A 17,782-nucleotide genomic window follows, 5' to 3' on the forward strand; every position below is an offset into this window, starting at 1 on the left:
CCTGTGCTTCACAGTTGGGATGGTGTTCTTCGGCTTGCAACGTTCCCCTTTTACCTCCAAACATAACAATGGTCATTATGGCCAAACACTTCTATTTTTGTTTTATCAGACCAGAGGACATTTCTCCAAAAAGTATGATCTTTGTCCCCATGCGCAGTTGCAAACCGCAGTCTGGCTTTTCATGGCGGTTTTGGAGCAGTGGCTTCTTCCTTGCTGAGCGACCTTTTAGGTTATGTCGATATAGGACTCGTTTTACTGTGGATATAGATACTTTTGTAACTGTTTCCTCCAGCATCTTCACAAGGTCCTTTGCTGTTGTTCTGGGATTGATTTGCACTTTCCGCACCAAAGTATGTTCATCTCTAGGAGACAGAAAGTGTCTCCTTCCTGAGCGGTATGACGGCTGCGTGGTTCCATGTTGTTTCTACTTGCGTACTATTGTTGTACAGATGAACGTGGTACCTTCAGGCGTTTGGAAATTGCTCCCAAGGATGAACCAGACTTGGTGGAGGTCTACAATTTTTTTCTGAGGTCTTGGCTGATTTCTTTTGATTTTTCCATGATATCAAGCAAAGAGGCACTAAGTTTGAAGGCAGGCCTTGAAATACATCCACAGACACACCGCCAATTGACTCAAATTATGTCAATTAGCCTATCAGAAGCTTCTAAAGCCATGACATCATTTCCCAAGCTGTTTAAAAGCACAATCAACTTAGTGCATGTAAACTTCTGATCCACTGGAATTGTGATACAGTAAATTATATGTGAAATAATCTGTTTGTAAACAATTGTTGGAAAAATGACTTGTGTCGTGCACAAAGTAGATGTCTTAACCAACTTTCCAAAACTCTAGATTGTTAACAAGAATTTTGTGGAGTGGTTGAAAAATGAGTTTTAATGACTCCAGCCTAAGTGTATGCAAACTTCCGAATTCAACTGTACATGCGTCTCTTTCTCACCCCCCAGTTTGTCCGTCTCTCTACTCTGCAGAAGTCAGTGTACACTATACAGCTTGATGCCAGCTGTTTCATCATCTCCACTCCACTTCCCAATAAAGGACGTACCTCACACAGAACTACTATTTGAGGAGAAGAAGCACACAGACACACGCTGACGCTCACATTGACACGGCTCATCTCCCCTTAGAGCTCAGCAATACAGGAAATGATCCACCCCGCCCAGCACTCAGAAGATCATTTCACTGTGTCATGAAGCCGGTACCTCAGTGTGCAAGTCATTTCCTCTGTAGAGAGAGACAACTCCACGCAGCCCGCCTATCCCTACTCAATAGGCGGTGAGTAAAAAAAGTTAAGCTACACTTCATAACTAGTGGACTGTAGAAATTGTGAACTATTTACCTGTTATTTAATTAGAAACATCACTGTAAAATGGCTGATTGGTCATAACCAAAATTAAGTGAGTGTGGTATCTTAGAGTTCACTGGAAAAAAGCAATGTAATGTGCAATTACAAAATGCACCTGCATTTGTGTTGATGCCTGTGAAGTAGTCTACAGTTACCAGAAAGACCTGCTACTTCACAACATAAGATTAGATTTTTACCACATATTTTCCTATGAAATATCTTGCTATAAATACCCTTTGCAACATGACTGTAAAATAAAGTCTCATCCTTCCTGGGGAAAAAATCACCCAAATCCCAGAGCATCTTGTCAGGTACAGGTACTGATCACACATGTCAATCATGCATTACTGGACAGCCATTGGACAAGAGCCATCCATGGCAAAAACAACAAGATATACTTTGAGTCTGAACGTCCATTCCATGCGTGTTTGTGGGCAACACCCGGGGAGATTAAGAACCCTTCTTTCAAACTTCCATCAAATCAAATCTTATTTATCATGTGCACCGAATAAAACAGGTGTAAACCTTAATGTGAAATGCTTATGCTCGAGAAACAGAGCTAAGAAAATATCTACTGGGAGCCTCCTGAGTGGCGCAGTGGTCTAAGGCACTAGCTGTGCCACTAGAGATCCTGGTTCAAGCTCTGTCGCAGCTGGCCACGGCCCGGGAGAGCCATGGGGCGGCGCACAATTGGCCCAGCGTCGTCCGGGTTAGGCGAGGGTTTGGCCGGCAGGGATGTTCTTGTCCCATCTCGCACTAGCGACTCCTGTTGTGGGCCGGGCGCAATACATGCACAGTGTTTCCTCCGACACATTGGTGCACCTGTAGCGTATCATCCGCGTCATCGAGTCACTGGTACTTCTTCCTTTAGTTTTTGCATGTAAGCAGGAGGATATAATTATGGTCATATTTGCCAAATGGAGGGCGAAAGAGAGCTTTGTATGCATCTCTGTGTGTGGAGTAAAGGTGGTCTAGAAATGTTTTTCTGGTTGCACATGTGACATGCATTGTTTTCCAGTGATTGTACGTTGGCCAATAGAACCGATGGTAATGGTGACTTACTCACTCATCTACGAATTCTAACAAGGCACCCCGACCTCTTTCCTCGGTATCTCCGCCTTTTCATCACAAGGAATGACGGGGATTTGGATCTGTTCTCCGTAAAGCAGTAAATCCTTCGACTCATTAAAGAAAAAAATCTTCGTCCAGTTCCGATGTCCAGAAGCTCTTTTCAGTCATAAGAGACGGTAGAAGTCACTTTATGTACATAATAAGTTACAAACAATGCGAAAAAAACTAACAACACAGCAGTTGGTTAGGAGCCCGTAAAAAGTCAGCCATCCTGTCTGGTGTGTGCAGTGGGCTTGTGTGTGTGTGTCCAGTGGGCCAGTGTATGCCTGTCTATGTGTGTGTGGGTGTCCAGTGGGCCAGTGTGCGCGTGTTGGTGTGTGTCCAGTGGGCCAGTGTGTACCTGTCTGTCTGTATGTGTGTGTGTATCCAGTGGGCCAGTGTGTGCCTGTCTGTCTGTTTGTGTGTGTGTGTGTGTGTGTCCAGTGGGCCAGTGTGTGCGTGTTGGTGGGTGTCCAGTGGGCCAGTGTGTGCCTGTCTCTCTGTTTGTGTGTGTGTGTGTGTCCAGTGGGCCAGTGTGTGCCTGCGTGTCCAGTGGGTGCATGTCTGTCTGCTTGTGTGTGTGTGTGTGTGTGTGTCCAGTGGGCCAGTGTGTGCCTGTCTGTATGTGTACATGTCCAGTGGGCCAGTGTGTGCCTGCCTTTGTGTGTCTAGTGGCTGCCTGCATGTGTGTGTCCAGTGGGCCAGTGTGTGCCTGCCTGTGTGTGTCCAGTAGGCCAATGTGTGCCTGTCTGTCTGTGTGTGTGTGTGTCCAGTGGGCCAGTGTGTTCCTGCCTGTGTGTGTGTCCAGTATGTTCCTGTCTGTGTGTGTGTGTGTCCAGTGGGCCAGTGTGTTCCTGTGTGTGTGTGTGTGTGTGTGTGTGTGTGTGTGTGTGTGTGTGTGTGTGTGTGTGTGTGTGTGTGTGTGTGTGTGTGTGTGTGTGTGTGTGTGTGTGTGTGTGGGTGGGCCAGTATGTTCCTGTCTGTGTGTGTGTGTGTCCAGTGGGCCAATGTGTGTGTGTGTGTGTGTGTGTGTGTGTGTGTGTGTGTGTGTGTGTGTGTGTGTGTGTGTGTGTGTGTGTGTGTGTGTGTGTGTGTGTGTGTGTGTGTGTGTGTGTGTGTGTGTGTGTGTAAAGTGGGCCAGTATGTTCCTGTCTGTGTGTGTGTCCAGTGGGCCAATGTGTGTTCCTGTGTGTGTGTGTGTGTGTGTGTGTGTGTGTGTGTGTGTGTGTGTGTGTGTGTGTGTGTGTGTGTGTAAAGTGGGCCAGTATGTTCCTGTCTGTGTGTGTGTGTGTCCAGTGGGCCAATGTGTGTTCCTGTGTGTGTGTGTGTGTGTGTGTGTGTGTGTGTGTGTGTGTGTGTGTGTGTGTGTGTGTGTGTGTGTGTGTGTGTGTGTGTGTGTGTGTGTGTGTGTGTGTGTGTGTGTGTGTGTGTGTAAAGTGGGCCAGTGTGTTCCTGTTTGTGTGTGTGTCTGCCTGTGTGTGTCCATCAGTTATTGGGGGCTGGGGGAAGGAACCCATACGCACAGAGCTGAAGGGCATTATAAAAAATATGCCTTGACCCAAACGTTGAAAATTACACACAGAGAAGTGGGGTAGAAACAAAAATAGGACCCTAATGTAAACACCCAGCCCTAACCTAAATCTAAATTTAGGACCATCGCACACGCAAGTAACATACTGAATTCCTTCATTTCCACACATCTCTACAACTCTTAGAGATAGTGTCTGGGAAACTACAGAGCCATAGATAGACCTATCTATCAATGTTTTATGAATAGGTATGAACTCATCAGACAGGGATGTTAAATCAGGGACACTGACCGACCCACTGCTGCTATCTCATCAGTTCTCCCTTATCTGTCTGAACTACAGTGAAAAAACACTGCTGACAAGCACACTGCAAACCTGCCAATGTACTGGGTTGCATGGCAACGTCTTAGAAACATGATTCAGTGGGAGACGCAGTGAGGCCGAAGTTGATAACAGGCCACACAAGTCAATCTCTACCAAAATACAACACAATCATAATCAATCGTTCATCTAACAAAATGTAAGCACACCAGCTTGTAGAAGAATACAATATATGCATGTCAAGCTTGAAAACAGTTGAAGGAGAAGCTGAGAGAAATGGATGAAAATAAATACAAAAAACAATATCTTGTTGGCAGCAGCAGCAAGTGTCTGTCCAATTGATCATTTCATTGGGAGATAGTGGGGTTAGTTGAGCCATTTTTTATATATAGCATAATTCCGTCAATGGAAATGTAAATGTAAATGGAAATATCCATACGCACAAAAAGCTTATTTCTCAAAAATGTTGTGCACAATTTGGTTTACATCCCTGTTAGTGAGCATTTCTCTATTGACAAGATAATCCATCCAATTGACAGGTGTGGCATATCAAGAAGCTGATTAAACAGCATGATCATTATACAGGTGCTGGGGAAAATACAAGGCCAGTAAAATGTGCAGTCGTGTCACACAACACAAAGCCACAGATGTCTCAAGTTGAGGGAGCTTGCAATTGGCATGCTGACTGCAGGAATGTCCCCCAGAGCTGTTACCAGATAATTGTATGTTAATTTCTCTACCATCGTCGCTTTTGAGAATTTGGCAGTACAGCGGTTTGCGAAAGTATTCACCATCCTTGGCATTTTTCCCTATTTTGATGCCTTACAACCCGGAAATTAAAATTGATTTTGGGGGGTTTGTATCATTTGATTTACACAACATGCCTACCATTTGGAAGATGCAAAATATATTTTATCGTGAAACAAAAAAGAAACAAGACAAAAAAACAGAACTTGAGGATGCTATTCACCTCCCCCAAAGTCAATACTTTGTAGAGACACCTTTTGCAGCAATTAAAGCTGTGTGTCTCTTGGGGTATGTCTCTATAAGCTTGGCACATCTAGCCACTGGGATTTTTGCACATTCTTCAAGGCAAAACTTCTTCAGCTCCTTCAAGCTGGATGAGTTCCGTTGGTGTACAGCAATCTTTAAGTCATACCACAGATTTTCAATTGGACTGAGGTCTGTGCTTTGACTAGGCCATTCCAAGACATTTAAATGTGTCCCCTTAAACCACTCGAGTGTTGGTTTAGCAGTATGCTTAGGGTCATTGTCCTGCTGGAAGGTGAACCTCTGTTGAGGGTACCGCTTAAAGTGGTCATATGGACAGATACTCCAATCTCTGCTGTGGAGCTTTGCAGCTCCTTCAGGGGTTTCTTTGGTCTCTTTGTTTCCTCTCTGATTAATGCCTTCTTTGCCTGGTCAGTGAGTTTTGGTGGGCGGCCCTCTCTTGGCAGGTTTGTTGTGGTGCCATATTCTTTCATTTTTTAAATCATGGATTTAATGGTGCTCTGTGGAATGTTCAAAGTTTGGATATTCTTTTAATAACCAAACCCTGATCTGTACTTCTCCACAACTTTGTCCCTGACCTGTTTGGAGAGCTCCTTGGTCTTCATAGTGCTGCTTGCTTGGTGTATATATACTGAGATCATGTGACACTTAAATAAAGTCCACCTGTGTGCAATCTAACTAATTATGTGACTTCAGATGGTAATTGGTTGCACCAGATCTTATTTAGGGGCTTCATAGCAAAGGGGGTGAATACATACGCACCACCTTTCTGCCATCATCTCATGTTTCAGCATGATAATGCATGCACACAATTCCTGGAAGCTGAAAAAAGTCCCAGTTCTTTCATGGCCTGCATACTCACCAGACATGTCACCCACAACCATTGAGCACATTTGAGATGCTCTGGATTGACATGTACAACAGCGTGTTCCAGTTCCCGCCAATATCCAGCAAGTTTGCATTAAAGAGGAGTAGGACAACATTCCACAATCAACAGCCTGATCAACTCCATGCAAATAAGTGTTGAGCTGCATGAGGCAAATGATGGTCACACCAGATACTGACTGGTCTTCTGATTCATGCCCTTAACTTTTTTTAAGGTATCCGTGCATATCTTATTTCCCAGTCATGTGAAATCCATAGATTAGGGCCTAATGAATGTATTTTAATTGACAGATTCCCTTACATGAACAGTAACTCACTAATATCTTTTAAATTGATGAATTTTTTACCATGTATTATCAGTTACCAGTTTTAAAACCATGTCTATTTTTTATTTCCTAAACAATTCAACAATCACTTATTTGTCTTTCCATGATTTTAAGCATATTTTAACACATGCTTAACACCTTACAAACACTTCGTACCAAAAAATTAAAGAACAAACTTTTAACATAGGCCAGGCTCTGTTGTTACCGCATATACCAGCAATAATGCCTTGCATTACATGTGGGAAGAAAACAACTATTTGCTCAACTTGTCATTGGCTCAACTTACCCCATGGTCATTACCCAAAGACAAACATTTCGACAATATGAGCCCACACAGCTGCAAGGATGCACTTTCATGCTAGGTTTAAAACCTCATATTTAAGCTTATAGAGACCCCAACTGATGTATAACACATTCAATTCATTTGACTTGGAGAAAATCCGATTTTTCGGACCTAGCTTACCACTTTCTTCCTTCACAGAAACCATGAAATTACGACCTCTTCCTAAATAATTGGTCAAATTATTAATTTTGTGTATGGTTTTCTAGAAACAAGATTGGCTCAACTTACCCCACTCTCCCCTATCGGTATTATCTTTGTGTGACTTTCCTGTCACAAGCAAAGGCGAAACATCATTGAAGGGGGAAAAATATATAATTTTCTGATTCAAGTATTATTATTACAAGTAATATTTATCATTACTAGTATTATTTATTATTATGATCCATTTCATATGAAGCCTTTATTTCATTGTATTAATTAAGAACACATTTTTGTTAGTTAAACCAAGAGCAACAGACCTGACTCCAACAGGGAACCTCCTCTCTCCATTTCCCAAACCCTCCTCTCTATCTCCAATCCCATCTCCAGGCGTGCGAAACAGAAAACAGCCTTTGGACTTTAAAAGGCTTGAGTAAAAAGCTAATGTTTTGATCAAATTCCAGACGTTTAAAAATAGTTGCTGGGAGAAGTGGAGCCGGAGCTCAGGCAAAGTGAGGGGTATGCCAGGCAGAGCCCATAACTCTAAAATACTGGAACAGCCAGAGCCAGAATCTCACAAATGGCAAGGGCCCCATGTTGTACTGTGACCAATGGAGGGAAACGGACAAGCACCACGTCTGTGTTTTGTCTAACTGCTGATGGATGTCTTGCCTGATATGTTCTGTTTTTGAACACATGTGCTGGACGTCAGAGAAATGGAGCATGAGAGAAATGAACCCGTAGATGTGTTGCGGACTTATTCATCAAGTATATTATGTATTTTTCCACAGGTGATTTGACTACGGGTGATAATGTACATGGAGTTGGTGTGATGATGGCTCACTGCTTTGTATGTAGGAGTGTGCATGTGTTTATGTGAGCGTGTGCATGCACAGCGTTTCTGTGTCTGTGGGAAGAGGTCTCTACCCATGAAGAGGTGATGCTTGAAGTCAGATGGATAGAATGGTAAATGAGTAGGCGGAACGCTTCTCCAAAGTACCTTCTACTCCCATCGCTGACATGTTGTCTTGCATGAAAATAGAGTCCGACTCCACCCCCCCCCCCACACACACACAAACACACACAGTAATAAATCGTGCTTGCTTTAGCTAGAGACCTAGGTGCTTCTGAAACAAACACTGTCATTTTATACTATGAGTAGCCAGCATTCATTTAAAATGAAGCATAGAGATCCACCTATAAAGGACAAAGTCTACTGGGCCATTGCATTTCAAATCTGACAGGATGGACTGAAGGACTGAAACCTAGCTCCACCAAACAAGGCAAAAGAAATATCCAACACTAACTACTTCCGGTCGTAAGCTTAGCCCCTTGGCCTACGATTACAGAACACACTTGCTCTACATTTGCATGACCAGTGCAAACTAGCTAACATTCTGCATCCTGCACAGGAGCCGGGACTTCCGCTGCTAACAGAGAGAATGTAGGAGAAGGAATCGGGGAGGAGAGGGAGAGGCTGTCTCAAGAGAGGAGGTGTGCAGGGTTGTTTTGCACAACTTGGCCCTGGCCACCATCACACTGCCATATATGGCAGTGTTTCTCCCCACTGGCACATCGCACCCAGTGCTGCTGGTGAGCAGAGCGGTCACATTTAGAGACAAATCGGACAGAAAATCTGCCTCCTCCAAGTCAGAGCACAGCTGGAGCTGAGCAGAAGTGCCATGGAAGACTGAATTTCCCACACAACTGGAGACAGGAGGAGAGAGAGAGAGAGAGAGAGAGAGAGAGAGAGAGAAGGAAAGAGAGGAAGAAGGGAAAGGGGACAGTGCAGAGAAAGGGAGATGAGAGTCAAAAGAGAAATGAATGTGGAAACAAATACAAGCAGAGATTAAACCTGGTCCTCAGATCATGAGAAGTGGATTCATATTTTGCACCACTTACAGGCAATTGCAGAAGTGTAACTTCATCCTAGCGATCTGCTGGGTTAAGAGCCTCCAAGTTCTGTGCTTTGCAATGGCTTCACTGTGATGTCGGCCCCTAGATAACACTACCATTAATCGTGAACAAAGTACACAAACTTCAACCCATCAATTCAAACAATGTGTGTCCTATCCACAGAAACATCCTAATTATCAATCAGTAAAGTCATCTTGTTGGCACTAACCATAACATGGCGCTACAGCAAAGAGAAGGGAGAATGGCAGTCTGCTACTAAACATTTACCCAATCAATTACTCAAATCTATTCTCAATACCCAAACAAAGCCCATTGATGATATTATTTCCTACAGATGGCACCACCTATGCCAGCCAATGCTAAACTCAGACCATACAAAAGTACAGACCCAGAAATCAATGGTGCCATTGCCAAGTGTGGTTCCACTCAAATGAACCCACATATATAAATAATCAAAACAAGCAGGCAACTAATAGTAACGCACTGGCAGTATGTCAGTGAATACATACAAACAGTATATGGACTTTCTAGGGCATCTGCATGTTTTAACAAGAATTAGATGAAACCTCCAACAGACATTTAGCACCAGAGAGAAGTTTGATAGACATTGTAATGCCGTCTGGGGTACGCCAAATAAAAATGTGATTCACATTAAAAAAATGTATACAGGTTGTGGCCAAAAGTTTTGAGAATGATACAAATATTAATTTTCACAAAGTTCGCTGCTTCAGTGTCTTTAGATATTTTTGTCAGATGTTACTATGGAATACTGAAGTATAATTACAAGCATTTCTTAAGTGGCAAAGGTTTTTATTGACAATTACATGAAGTTGATGCAAAGAGTCAATATTTGCAGTGTTGACCCTTCTTTTTCAAGACCTCTGCAATCTACCCTGGCATGCTGTCAATTAACTTCTGGGCCACATCCTGACTGATGGCAGCCCATTCTTGCATTCAGTTTGTGTCATGTTTGTCATTTATTATCATGTCTTGTCCCTGTGCTCCCCATTCTGTTCGTTTCCCTCTGCTGGTCTTATTGGGTTCTTTCCCTCTTTCTATCCCTCTCTCTCCCCCTCCCCCTCTCACTCTCTCGCTCTCTCTTCTCTCTGTCGTTCCGTTCCTGCTCCCAGCTGTTCCTATTCCCCTAATCATCATTTAGTCTTCCCACACCTGTTCCCGATCCTTTCCCCCTGATTAGAGTCCCTATTTCTTCCTTTGTGTTCCGTTCCTGTCCCGTCGGTTCCTTGTTTAGAATTCACCGTGCTGTGATTGTGTATCCCCCTGTCCTGTCGTGTTTTTGCCTTCATCAGATGCTGCGTGTGAGCAGGTGTCTCTGTCAGCTACGGCCTGCGCCTACCCGAAGCGACCTGCAGTCTGTGGCCGCTTCTCCTGTTATTCCCCTCTACAGACTAGAGGATTTCTGTTATTTTCTGTTTGGACATTTCCTGTTAAGGATTCAGGATTTGTCGTTTTCTGTTTGGACTTGAATAAACTCTGTTTCTGTTAAGTCGCTTTTGGGTCCTCTTTCACCTGCATGACAGAAGGAACCGACCAAGGAATGGACCCAGCGACTTCAGACGCTCGTTACACTGCCGTCAAGATCCAAGGAGCCATGCTCGGCAGACACGAGCAGGAATTGTCTGCTGCTCGCCATGCCGTGGAGAACCTGGCCGCTCAGGTTTCCGACCTCTCTGGACAGTTCCAGAGTCTACGTCTCGTGCCACCTGTTACTTCCTGGCCTGCCGAGCCTCCAGAACCTAGGGTTAATAACCCACCTTGCTACTCCGGGCAGCCCACTGAGTGCCGCTCCTTTCTCACGCAGTGTGAGATTGTGTTCTCTCTCCAACCCAACACATACTCTAGAGAGAGAGCTCGGGTTGCTTACGTCATTTCACTCCTTACTGGCCGGGCTCGAGAATGGGGCACAGCTATCTGGGAGGCAAGGGCTGATTGCTCTAACAAGTTCCAGAACTTTAAAGAGGAGATGATTCGGGTTTTTGACCGTTCAGTTTTTGGTAGGGAGGCTTCTAGGGCCCTGGCTTCCTTATGCCAAGGTGAACGGTCCATAACGGATTATTCTATTGAGTTTCGCACTCTTGCTGCCTCTAGTGAGTGGAACGAGCCGGCGCTGCTCGCTCGTTTTCTGGAGGGACTCCACGCAGTGGTTAAGGATGAGATTCTCTCCCGGGAGGTTCCTTCAGATGTGGACTCTTTGATTGCTCTCGCCATCCGCATAGAACGACGGGTAGATCTTCGTCACCGGGCTCGTGGAAGAGAGCTCGCATCAACGGTGTTTCCCTGCTCCGCATCGCAACCATCTCCCTCCTCTGGCTTTGAGACTGAGCCCATGCAGCTGGGAGGGATTCGCATCTCGACTAAGGAGAGGGAACGGAGGATCACCAACCGCCTGTGCCTCTATTGCGGAGTTGCTGGACATTTTGTTAATTCATGTCCAGTAAGAGGCCAGAGCCCATCAGTAAGCGGAGGGCTACTGGTGAGCGCTACTACTCAGGTCTCTTCATCTAGATCTTGTACTACTATGTCGGTCCATCTACGCTGGACCGGTTCGGGTGCTACATGCAGTGCCTTGATTGACTCTGGGGCTGAGGGTTGTTTCATGGACGAAGCATGGGTTCGGAAACATAACATTCCTTTCAGACCGTTAGACAAGCCTACGCCCATGTTTGCCTTAGATGGTAGTCATCTTCCCAGTATCAAATTTGAGACACTACCTTTAACTCTCACAGTATCTGGTAACCACAGTGAGACTATTTCTTTTTTGATTTTCCGTTCACCGTTTACACCTGTTGTTTTGGGTCATCCCTGGCTAGTATGTCATAATCCTTCTATTAATTGGTCTAGTAATTCTATCCTATCCTGGAACGTTTCTTGTCATGTGAAGTGTTTAATGTCTGCCATCCCTCCCGTTTCTTCTGTCCCTACTTCTCAGGAGGAACCTGGCGATTTGACAGGAGTGCCGGAGGAATATCATGATCTGCGCACGGTCTTCAGTCGGTCCCGAGCCAACTCCCTTCCTCCTCACCGGTCGTATGATTGTAGTATTGATCTCCTTCCGGGGACCACTCCTCCTCGAGGTAGACTATACTCTCTGTCGGCTCCCGAACGTAAGGCTCTCGAGGATTATTTGTCTGTGTCTCTTGACGCCGGTACCATAGTGCCTTCTTCTTCTCCGGCCGGGGCGGGGTTCTTTTTGTTAAGAAGAAGGACGGTACTCTGCGCCCCTGCGTGGATTATCGAGGGCTGAATGACATAACGGTTAAGAATCGTTATCCGCTTCCCCTTATGTCATCAGCCTTCGAGATTCTGCAGGGAGCCAGGTGCTTTACTAAGTTGGACCTTCGTAACGCTTACCATCTCGTGCGCATCAGAGAGGGGGACGAGTGGAAAACGGCGTTTAACACTCCGTTAGGGCATTTTGAGTACCGGGTTCTGCCGTTCGGTCTCGCCAATGCGCCAGCTGTTTTTCAGGCATTAGTTAATGATGTTCTGAGAGACATGCTGAACATCTTTGTTTTTGTCTATCTTGACGATATCCTGATTTTTTCTCCGTCACTCGAGATTCATGTTCAGCACGTTCGACGTGTTCTACAGCGCCTTTTAGAGAATTGTCTCTACGTAAAGGCTGAGAAGTGCTCTTTTCATGTCTCCTCCGTTACTTTTCTCGGTTCCGTTATTTCCGCTGAAGGCATTCAGATGGATTCCGCTAAGGTCCAAGCTGTCAGTGATTGGCCCGTTCCAAGGTCACGTGTCGAGTTGCAGCGCTTTTTAGGTTTCGCTAATTTCTATCGGCGTTTCATTCGTAATTTCGGTCAAGTTGCTGCTCCTCTCACAGCTCTTACTTCTGTCAAGACGTGTTTTAAGTGGTCCGGTTCCGCCCAGGGAGCTTTTGATCTTCTAAAAGAACGTTTTACGTCCGCTCCTATCCTCGTTACTCCTGACGTCACTAGACAATTCATTGTCGAGGTTGACGCTTCAGAGGTAGGCGTGGGAGCCATTCTATCCCAGCGCTTCCAGTCTGACGATAAGGTTCATCCTTGCGCTTATTTTTCTCATCGCCTGTCGCCATCTGAGCGCAACTATGATGTGGGTAACCGTGAACTGCTCGCCATCCGCTTAGCCCTAGGCGAATGGCGACAGTGGTTGGAGGGGGCGACCGTTCCTTTTGTCGTTTGGACAGACCATAAGAACCTTGAGTACATCCGTTCTGCCAAACGACTTAATGCCCGTCAAGCTCGTTGGGCGTTGTTTTTCGCTCGTTTCGAGTTTGTGATTTCTTACCGTCCGGGTAGCAAGAACACCAAGCCTGATGCCTTATCCCGTCTGTTTAGTTCTTCTGTGGCTTCTACTGATCCCGAGGGGATTCTTCCTTATGGGCGTGTTGTCGGGTTAACAGTCTGGGGAATTGAAAGACAGGTTAAGCAAGCACTCACGCACACTGCGTCGCCGCGCGCTTGTCCTAGTAACCTCCTTTTCGTTCCTGTTTCCACTCGTCTGGCTGTTCTTCAGTGGGCTCACTCTGCCAAGTTAGCTGGTCATCCCGGTGTTCGAGGCACTCTTGCGTCTATTCGCCAGCGCTTTTGGTGGGCGACTCAGGAGCGTGACACGCGCCGTTTCGTGGCTGCTTGTTCGGACTGCGCGCAGACTAAGTCGGGTAACTCTCCTCCTGCCGGTCGTCTCAGACCGCTCCCCATTCCTTCTCGACCATGGTCTCACATCGCCTTAGGCTTCATTACCGGTCTGCCTTTGTCTGCGGGGAAGACTGTGAGAGCCGCCAATAAACGCAGGATTAAGAGTCCAAGGTATTGTTGCGGCCAGAGAGTGTGGCTTTCCACTCGCAACCTTCCTCTTACGACAGCTTCTCGTAAGTTGACTCCGCGGTTCATTGGTCCGTTCCGTGTCTCCCAGGTCGTCAATCCTGTCGCTGTGCGACTGCTTCTTCCGCGACATCTTCGTCGCGTCCATCCTGTCTTCCATGTCTCCTGTGTTAAGCCCTTTCTTCGCACCCCGTTCGTCTTCCCTCCCCCCTCCCGTCCTTGTCGAGAGCGCACCTATTTACAAGGTACATAAGATCATGGACATGCGTTCTCGGGGACGGGGTCACCAATACTTAGTGGATTGGGAGGGTTACGGTCCTGAGGAGAGGAGTTGGGTTCCGTCTCGGGACGTGCTGGACCGTTCACTCATCGATGATTTCCTCCGTTGCCGCCAGGATTCCTCCTCGAGTGCGCCAGGAGGCGCTCGGTGAGTGGGGGGGTACTGTCATGTTTGTCATTTATTATCATGTCTTGTCCCTGTGCTCCCCATTCTGTTCGTTTCCCTCTGCTGGTCTTATTGGGTTCTTTCCCTCTTTCTATCCCTCTCTCTCCCCCTCCCCCTCTCACTCTCTCGCTCTCTCTTCTCTCTGTCGTTCCGTTCCTGCTCCCAGCTGTTCCTATTCCCCTAATCATCATTTAGTCTTCCCACACCTGTTCCCGATCCTTTCCCCTGATTAGAGTCCCTATTTCTTCCTTTGTGTTCCGTTCCTGTCCCGTCGGTTCCTTGTTTAGAATTCACCGTGCTGTGATTGTGTATCCCCCTGTCCTGTCGTGTTTTTGCCTTCATCAGATGCTGCGTGTGAGCAGGTGTCTCTGTCAGCTACGGCCTGCGCCTACCCGAAGCGACCTGCAGTCTGTGGCCGCTTCTCCTGTTATTCCCCTCTACAGACTAGAGGATTTCTGTTATTTTCTGTTTGGACATTTCCTGTTAAGGATTCAGGATTTGTCGTTTTCTGTTTGGACTTGAATAAACTCTGTTTCTGTTAAGTCGCTTTTGGGTCCTCTTTCACCTGCATGACAGTTTGTCAGAATTTGTGGGGTTTTGTTTGTCCACCCGCCTCTTGAGGATTGACCACAGGTTCTCAATGGGACTAAGTTCTGGAGAGTTTCCTGGCCATGGACCCAAAATATTGATGTTTTGTTCCCCGAGCCACTTAATTATCCCTTTTGCCTTATGGCAAGGTGCTCCATCATGCTGGAAAAGGCATTGTTCGTCACCAAACTGTTCCTGGATGGTTGGGAGAAGTTGCTCTCAGAGGATGTGTTGGTACCATTCTTTATTCATGGTTGTGTTCTTAGGCAAAATTGTGAGTGAGCACACTCCCTTGGCTGACAAGCAACCACACACATGAATGGTCTCAGGATGCTTTACTGTTGGCATGATACAGGACTGATGGTATCACTCACCTTGTCTTCTCCGGACAAGCTTTTTTCCCGGATGCCCCAAACAATCAGAAAGGGGATTCATCAGAGAAAATGACTGTACCCCAGTCCTCAGCAGTCCAATCCCTGTAACTTTGGAAGAATATCAGTCTGTCCCTGATGTTTTTCCTGGAGGGAAGTGGCTTCTTTGCTGCCCTTCTTGACACCAGGCCATCCTCCAAAAGTCTTCACCTCACTGTGCGTGCAGATGCACTCACACCTGCCTGCTGCCATTCCTAAGCAAGCTCTGTACTGGTGGTGCCCCGATCCCGCAGCTGAATCAACTTTAGGGGACGGCCCTGACGCTTGCTGGACTTTCTTGGGCGCCCTGAAGCCTTCTTCACAACAATTGAACCGCTTTCCTTGAAGTTCTTGATGATCAGATAAATGGTGAATTTAGGTGCAATCTTACTGGCAGCAATATCCTTGCATGTGAAGCCCTTTTTGTGCAAAGCAATGATGACGGCACGTGTTTCCTTGCAGGTAACCATGACTGACAGAGGAAGAACAATGATTCCAAGCACCACCCTCCTTTTTAAGCTTCCAGTCTGTTATTCGAACTCAATCAACATTACAGAGTGATCTCCAGCCTTGTCCTCGTCAACACTCACACCTGAGTTAACGAGAGAATCACTGACATGATGTCAGCTGGTCCTTTTTTGGCAGGGCTGAAATGCAGTGGAAATGTTTTTTGGGGATTCAGTTCATTGGCATGGCAAAGAGGGACTTTGCAATTAATTGCAATTCATCTGATCAGTCTTCATAACATTCTGGAGTATATGAAAATTGCCATCATACAAACTGAGGCAGCAGACTTCGTGAAAATTAATATTTGTGTCATTCTCAAAACTTTTGGCCACGACTGTATGTATATATACAGTGGGGCAAAAAAGTATTTAGTCAGCCACCAATTGTGCAAGTTCTCCCACTTAAAAAGATGAGAGGCCTGTCATTTTCATCATAGGTACAAAAAATTACAGGCCTCTCATCTTTTTAAGTGGGAGAACTTGCACAATTGGTGGCTGACTAAATACTTTTTTTTGCCCCACTGTATATATATATTTATTTATTTTTACACATTTTCAAACAGCCCATTTATAGTTTCCAACAGGGCTATACATTTGGCTGAGGTTTTTTATCCTCGCCTGAGTAGTGTCGTTTCACTGCCAAAAATAAAATTACACCATATAATGTTCATATAACAACACAATGTCAAATACAGGTAGCCTAGTCAAATAATTAACATCCAATCACATTAACCATTACTATCTCGCGGGAATTGCACTAATGGTCCATATGTAACCAAATGTAGCTGCTGCTCATGTTGGTATCTGTACTGATGGCGCAAAAGCCATGACAGGGAGACATAGTGGTGAAGTAACACGTGTACAAGCAGTTGCTCCCGACGCCACTTGGGTACACTGCAGCATCCACAGAGAGGCTCTTGCTGCCAAGGGAATGCCTGACTGCTTGAAAGATGTTTTGGACACTACAGTGTAAGTGGTTAACTTTGTTAAAGCAAGGCCCCTGAACTCTTGTGTATTTTTTGCACTACGCAATGATATGGGCAGCAACCATGTAACACTTTTACAACATACAGGAGTGTGCTGGTTATCAATAGGCAAAGTATTGACATGTTTTTTGTAATTGAGAGACGAGCTTAAAGTTTTCTTTACTGACCATCATTTTCACTTGTCTGACCGCTTGCATGATGACGAGTTTCTCACACGACTAGACTATCTGGATGATTTTTTTCTCGCCTGAATGATCTGAATCTAGGATTACAGGGACTCTCAGCAACTATATTCAATGTGTGGGACAAACTTGAGGCTATGATTAAGAAGTTGGAGCTCTTCTCTGTCTGTATTAACAAGGACAACACACAGGTCTTTCCATCATTGTATGTTTTTTTTGTGCAAATGAACTCAAGCTTACGGACAATGTCAAATGTGATATAGCGAAGCACCTGAGTGAGTTGGGTGCACAATTACGCAGGTACTTTCCCAAAACGAATGACACAAACAACTGGATTCGTTATCCCTTTCATGACCTGCCTCCAGTCCACTTACCGATATCTGAACAAGAGAGCCTCATTGAAATTGCATCAAGCGGTTCTGTGACAATTGAATTTAATCAGAAGCCACTGCCAGATTTCTGGATGGGCTGCTCTCAGAGTATCCTGCCTTGGAAAATCAGGCTGTTAAGACACTGATGCCCTTTGCAACCACGTACCTATGTGAGAGCGGATTCTCGGCCCTCACTAGCATGAAAACTAAATACACAGTTTTTCCAACTCTCTCCAATACAACCCGACATTGTAGAGTTATGTGCATCCTTTCAAGCACACCCTTCTCATTAACCTGTGGTGAGTTATTTACAATTTGATGAACAAATAAGGTTTTATATGTAAGATGGTTAAAATAAAGAGCAAATTGATTGATTATTATTTTATTATTATTTGTGCTCTGGTCCTTAGAGCTCTTTGTCACTTCCCACGAGCCGGGTTGTGACAAAAACTCACTCTCATTCTTATGTTTAATAAATGTATTTTATAGTGTGTGTGTGGCAGGCTTACAATGAT

At 45.4% G+C, this 17,782-nt stretch overlaps 1 protein-coding gene across 3 annotated transcripts in view; it reads right to left on the reverse strand.

The window, feature by feature from the left end:
- Nucleotides 1–17,782, reverse strand: part of rock2a (rho-associated, coiled-coil containing protein kinase 2a) — a 51,848-nt gene that overhangs the window by 20,633 nt on the left and 13,433 nt on the right. The gene's annotated exons all lie outside the window — the stretch shown is intronic.

Source organism: Oncorhynchus gorbuscha, linkage group LG17, assembly GCF_021184085.1.
Source record: "Oncorhynchus gorbuscha isolate QuinsamMale2020 ecotype Even-year linkage group LG17, OgorEven_v1.0, whole genome shotgun sequence".
Taxonomy (NCBI): Eukaryota; Metazoa; Chordata; class Actinopteri; order Salmoniformes; family Salmonidae; genus Oncorhynchus; species Oncorhynchus gorbuscha.